Here is a 7500-nt window from a genome sequence, read left to right on the forward strand (position 1 = left end):
AACAAATTTTTATGTTAGAAATGACTGTGATTTGATCAAATTTATACAAAATCAATTCATTTTTCTTAAAAATATAAAAATGCACTTCTAAAACAAAAAGACAATGCCCACCTGTAAGTAATAACCATACCATATCTTGAATTACAATATAAAATGCAGAATTACAACAGATTAAATCTAATTAACATATTTAGAAAAATTAATTTGAAAAGGACACCCCACCCCCCCAAAAAAAAAATACATCGCAAAACCATATGTTGGCAAGAAGAGATTCCGGTCCAATTCATATGTCCTTCTAGCTCTCCAACAACCCTGCACCCTCCAATCATTTCCCAAATTACAAGAGCAAAGCCCTGAAAAAAGGGTGCGTTGTAGGGGGAGGGGTGGAAGGGGAAAAGGGGGAGGGGGTGAGGGAGAGCCCCCATATTGAAAATAAGTCCATAAATGAAGGAAGCGAAGCCATCATTACCTTGGTGTAGCATGATGGAAAACAGGAAAAGGCAAAGCCTTTAAAGAAAAAAAAATGAAATGGTGTATCTCCAATTTATGCCCTTCTGCTTTTCCGAGCTGCTACAGAAGACATAAAAGGGTAAAAGATAAAACAGAAATGCACAAGGGAAAGAAAAAATCACAATGGGAACACAAAAAAAGTTTTCCCCCCTTTTAAAAAAGTCAGAGAGAGAGAGAGAGAGAGAGAGAGAGAGAGAGAGAGAGAGAGAGAGAGAGAGAGAGAGAGAGAGAGAGGGGGGGGGGAGAGAGAGAGAGAGTTGAAACAGGCCAACGCAATCTGACATGACTGTCATTATGCATGATGCATGAATAAAAAGTCAGAGAGAGAGAGAGAGAGAGAGAGAGAGAGAGAGAGAGAGAGAGAGAGAGAGAGAGAGAGAATCTGCCCTAACTGTCATTATGCATGAACGGAGAGAGAGAGAGAGGAGAGAGAGAGAGAGAGAGAGAGAGAGAGAGAGAGAGAGAGAGAGAGAGAGGACAACGCAATGTGACATAACTGTCATTATACATGAAAGAAGACCAAGTAAATTAATTAGGAGGCGTAATTGTCCTTCACTAATGAAGTAGCACGATAACTAAGTATAATCAAAAGGAAAATATTTATTTATCTATTTATTTAGACAAAATATTATTCGTCTTGTTTGAGGGTACGCTTGGGCACGATGTTCTATTTTATTTCTCTCCCTCTTGTTTGTTTTGATGTTTTTGTAGTTTATATATAAAAGATCTAACTTAATGTTGTTACTGTTCTTAAAATATTCTATTTTGATTATTTATCACTTCTCTTGTAGCTTATTTATTTCCTTATTTCCTTTATTCACTGGGATATTTTCCCCATTGGAGCCCTTGGGATTATAACATCTTGCTTTTCCAACTAGGGCTGTAGCTTAGCAAGTACTACTACTACTACTAAATTTTGAAACTCATGAACTTAAAAAGTTCAAACTTGCAAAAATATGATTCGATTTCATTGAAAATCGTGAACTTAAAAAGTTCGAACTTGCAAAAATAATATTGAAAATCACTGAAACTCATGAACTCACGTTCATTACTTCTCTTGTAGTTTGTTTATTTTCTTATTCCCTATCCTCACTGGGCTATTTTTCCCGCTTGGAGTCCTTGAGCTTATGGCACCCTGCTTTTCCAACTAGGGTTGTAGCTTAGCTAGTAACATAATAATAAGTTTATCTACTTAGAGTATAAGATATCAGACCATTCGTCATAAAGAAGGAGAAAACAAAGGATAACTAGAGGGGCACTCAGTGGAGCGCAGACCTCCGCTGCGACAGCTTATTTCTCGATCTTTTGCTCGACCACAACCTTGGTCTCTGACCTTAACATGTATTAATTGCCGTGGATTTTCATACACTCAAATATGAACCAAGTTTGAAGTCTGTGTGACAACGATGTCCAAACATATGGCTGATTACGTGAATTGGACATTTTGCTTGAACGTGACCTTGGCCTTTGACCTTATGCTTCCAAAATATAATCATATCCAGCCTTTTACATAACAGTTAATCCCTACAAGTTTCGTTAGGCTACGATTAAAATTGTGGACAGAAAGCTGTTCACAAACAAACACACACACACACACACAAACCGGGGGTAAAACATAACCTCCTTCCAACTTGGCGGAGGTAACAATAGATACGCATATTCTAAAACAAACATATTCTAAAACAAACATATTCTAAAACAACTGACCCACCACATGTAAACAGTAAATGTGTTTCCTCTGAACTGTCTCTTTTGCATTTATTATGAATTCGGTTTCAAATCTCATATTGGTGTTTGCCTTCCTCAACAACGAAAAGTTGTGTCTCATATCTTTAGGAATTACTGTTTGACTTTAGAAACATGAGTTGTAAACAGAGGATGAAGTATCTATTTGCCATTCATCCTAGGACCTGTCGTTTTGACATAACCATTTATCCTGAAGCCTAGATGTATTGGTTGGCAAAACTGCCATAAAAATTCCAAAATAATATTTTTCCTTTTCTGTTAATGGGAAACAAAGAATTACAATAAAACAACAAAAGATGATAAATCTCTCTCTCTCTCTCTCTCTCTCTCTCTCTCTCTCTCTCTCTCTCTTTGACTTAATCAGTCATACATAATGAGTTATTGCAGATTCTCCCTCTCTCTCTCTTTGACTTAATCAGTCATGCATAATGAGGTATGGCAGATTCTCTCTCTCTCTCTCTCTCTCTCTCTCTCTCTCTCTCTCTCTCTCTCTCTCTCAAGGGTGACAATACTAATACAGGCCAGTGTAAAAAGCTGAATATACAAAGCAGAAACCGTTCATATATTGGTTTCTATACCAATTACTAATGTAAAAAAGTAGTGCAATTTAAGTCTTACTCTATTAATCCAATTTATATTGTTTTCGAAGTGGCGTAATTATGAACTAAATATTGAATTTAAAATAGAAAAAACAGTTCTAGAAAATAAATAATACAGTCTCATCAATTAAAGCCACTTAGCTCTTACACTTAATTTTCCTTCTTTTAGTGACGACAGGGTTCAGAACGCAAAGGACATTTCTTGCCAAATTTTTGCTAGTTAATTACAGCAACCTTTACCTTTTGGCCTTAAATAATAATAGGAGTAAAAAAATCCAATGTTGGTATGAGATTTATACTTAAAATTCTTAATTCCCACAGCTATAATGTTTTTCTTAAAAAATAAATTACAATCCCAAAGGATGTATATTAGGTGTAGATATACAGACAGTATATCAAAGTACATAACAAAAGGACTTCTAGACTATGTATTTTGATTTTGATTTATGTTGATTTATTTATATTTGTAAACATGAATTCATATCTATATTTTGTTATATTTTTGTTATATTTTTGTAAATAGAATAATTACACAAAAATGTAAATGAATAAAATGTAATTGTATTTTTATAATAAAAGAAAAAAAAATTCCCACAGCTATAAAACCGATCCAAATTCACCAGAGCTCTAGCACTGGCAACAAAACGGAATCAGACGAACGAGGATGACACAACACTGAATACCGTCAGACTTGAAATAATTTTCTAATCCAGACAAACTTCCGCGAAACCTCTCAAGTTCTGTGGCAATTACCATAGGTAGTTACAATCGTGGCTGGCTGAAGCATTCAAAACATGGAAAGGACGCGTGGTTGAATGTCCATAGAGACAGAAGACAGTTACCAAGGAAGGGACGGAGCAGAGCCATTACGGCAATTAGCGTTATTGACTTCGGGCGTGGAGAGCAAACTGTTCGTCAGGGCCCTGTTAAGACGATGTTGCTTTCTACTGTGGCAAATGACTCTTGGGAACTTCGAGAGGTCCTTGGCACTTCGGGGAACACAAATGGAAGGGAAGGAAATTGGATAATAAAGAGGAAATAATACTTGCGCTTGATATTTGCAGAATATTCTACCTTATTTCTCTTCCTCTTTTTTTTATTTTTATAGTTTACATATGGAATATTTATTTTAATGTTACTGTTCTTAAAATATTTTATCCTAATTGTTCATTTCTTCTCTTGTAGTTTATTTATTTCCTTTCCTCAAAGAGGGTATTTTCCCCTGTTGGAGCCCTTGGGCTTATAGCTTCCTGCTTTTTTCAACTAGGGTTGCAGCTTAACTAGTAATAGCAATAACAATAACAAACGTAAAACAACAATAAAATACGTAAAACAACAATAACAAACGTAAGCGCAAAAGGATATGGAAAATAATTTGTTTTCAAAAAAGTAATTAGGGCTACCTTCCTTCTTGTTCATCATAAGATTACAAAGATAAAATGGGAGAGATGGAGAAGTAAGGAGGAAACGCAATAAGTTGTTTTAAAGAACTAGCCTGGCGTGTCTTGGGATTTGTGAACTCAAGAAATACTAAGAGAAAAGCAAAATAGGAAAGACAGGGGGAAAGAAAATACAATTAGCGCTCAAGGGAAGAGCAATATGAAATAAATAGTTCTAAATAGTTACAGTTATCCCGCTGCTTAAAACTCGCCATTCACGAATCCAAAATAGATATATGAAGAGAAAAAAGAAACGATAAGAAAATAAAGAAAACCCACTGGAAAAAAAAAGAATGGAAAACATAGACGATAAATTTTTCGACATCGGGACAAGCTCTGCTACCAAACATTGTCCGGGAAAGAAATGAAACGTGTTGCAACTAAATTGGTATTCAGATAAAGCTTATCTACAACAACCCTAAAGATATAAAATTGAAAAAACACTAAACCAAAAAAAATGTAAATAACTTAAAACTACCGAACTACCAGACCAATCACGCCGCATGTATACATATATTGCAAAAACTAGAATTGTTGTATGAGTTGTTTCAACTAATTTGGTATTCATAACAATAAAGGTAAAATTGTATTTAATGGTACTTCGGCATTTTGAAGTTATATACACACACAATAAATAAATAAACAAATATATATATATATATATATATATATATATATATATATATATATATATATATATATATATATATATAATTATAAATACCAATACATTTTCTCAGTTTCTCAAATTATTTGAAAGAACCTATGCAGCAATTCCACTTTTTGTAAAATATGTATATATGCAGCGAGACAGGTCTGCTGCAAATATAGTCCACGGTAAAATGGAATGTGGCGAGATGGCCAAGGCAAAATGGCCACGGCGAAATGACCACGGCTAAATGTCCTAGACCAGGGATGGGAAACCTGCGGCCTTAAGGCCGCATATGGCCTTCTGGACCATCAAGTGCGGCCTTTTACGGCCTTTGATATATGTACAGTATGTGTAGTATAATTCTGCTTTGACACTGAATATTGTGTGTTTGAAATCATTTTACTGTATGTACACACATACAAATATGTACACACAGACAATAGAAAAGTTGTGTTCAGTGATGTACCTCCCTTAGAATGGAAGCAATTTTTCCTTGAATTCAATTAATCTTAACTGTATACAATTAGCAGTTTCCTTGTCAGCTACAACGGCTGTTGTAGCTGACGAGGAAAACTGCTAGTTGCAGTGAGTGAGTGATTTAACGTATGATGGACGAGATAGTTCCTGTTTTGTCCATCTCCTCACTATGATCCATGTTAGTTTTAGATGAGTCAACAGTTTCCAGATTTTTAGCATAAAAATATTTTATTTGTGCTTTCACTGATGAGTTTTGATTGTATGAAAAATAGCTTCCCTTAGGTAACCTTAACGCAAGGACAAGAGGAACAGACATTTTAACAACTTCAATAAGCATTGTCACAAAGGAGGATTAAATTTTATTTCCTTATTATAATAAGTTATGCAGTGATGGTGTTCCAGCTATGATGGCTAAAAACTAGGGATTTATTGAACATCTTAAGAAAGAAAATAATTGTTTTTTTTTTTTTCAATGAAAATAGCTAAGTGTGTTTAAGCACATACAATTTTTTATTGAGATGTTGCATATTTGAAAAGGTTATGATATTTATAAGCTATCTTTTCCAAAAAATTAATATTATCTTATTTATCACTTCAATACAAAGAACCTACTTGCTTAACTAGAGTAATTTAAAAATGACATGATTTCGATATTATTCATTTACTTATGGTAGTTTGAAAACTACCCAAACTTGAATGAAATATTTTAAAATTTAGTTTTAAATATAATCCATTTACTGATTACTTGTATGAAAAGTACTCGATTCAAATATTTGAAATTGTAATGCTTTAATTTCTTATAAACCTGTCACTCTTTCTTTAGATTACTAATAAATTACTTGGAAGATAAAATAGCCAACACAATTCTATGCGACCTTAAGGAGCATTGAGGAATTGCAAGATAGACTTCATCCAAAAAAAGGGTTCCTCACCCCTGTAACCTAGACACACACACATACATATATATATATATATATATATATATATATATATATATATATATATATATATATATATATATATATATATATATATATATATACATACGTATACCAAGGCACTTCCCCAATTTTGGGGGGTAGCCGACATCAAACAAATGAAACAAAAAAAGGGGACCTCTCCTCTCTATGTTCCTCCCAGCCTGACAAGGGACTCAACCGAGTTCGGCTGGTACTGCTAGGGTGCCACAGCCCACCCTCCCCCGTTATCCACCACACATGAAGCTTCATAACGCTGAATCCCCTACTGCTGCTACCTCCGCGGTCATCTAAGGCACCAGAGGAGGCAGCAGGGCCTATCGGAACTGCATCACAATCGCTCGCCATTCATTCCTATTTCTAGCACGCTCTCTTGCCTCTCTCACATCTATCCTCCTATCACCCAGAGCTTTCTTCACTCCATCCATCCACCCATACCTTGGCCTTCCGCTTGTACTTCTCCCATCAACTCTTGCATTCATCACCTTTTTTAGCAGACAGCCATTTTTCCATTTTCTCAACATGGCCAAACCACCTCAACACATTCATATCCACTCTAGCTGCTAACTCATTTCTTACACCCGTTCTCACCCTCAACACTTCGTTCCTAACCCTATCTACTCGAGATATACCAGCCATACTCCTTAGACACTTCATCTCAAACACATTCAATTTCTGTCTCTCCGTCACTTTCATTCCCCACAACTCCGATCCATACATCACAGTTGGTACAATAACTTTCTCATATAGAACTCTCTTTACATTCGTGCCCACCCCTCTATTTTTTTACTGCTCCCTTAACTTCCCCCAACACTTTGCACCCTTCATTCACTCACTGACGTATATCTGCTTCCACTCCACCATTTGCTGCAACAACAGACCCCAAGTACTTAAACTGATCCACCTCCTCAAGTAACTCTCAATACAACATGACATTTAACCTTGCACCACCTTCCCTTCTCGTTCATCTCATAACCTTACTCTTACCCACATTAACTCTCAACTTCCTTCTCTCACACACCCTTCCAAATTCTGTCACTAATCGGCCAAGCTTCTCTTCCGTGTCTGCAACCAGTACAGTATCATCCACAAACAACAAC

The sequence above is a fragment of the Palaemon carinicauda genome, chromosome 39 (assembly GCF_036898095.1).
Source record: "Palaemon carinicauda isolate YSFRI2023 chromosome 39, ASM3689809v2, whole genome shotgun sequence".
Taxonomy (NCBI): Eukaryota; Metazoa; Arthropoda; class Malacostraca; order Decapoda; family Palaemonidae; genus Palaemon; species Palaemon carinicauda.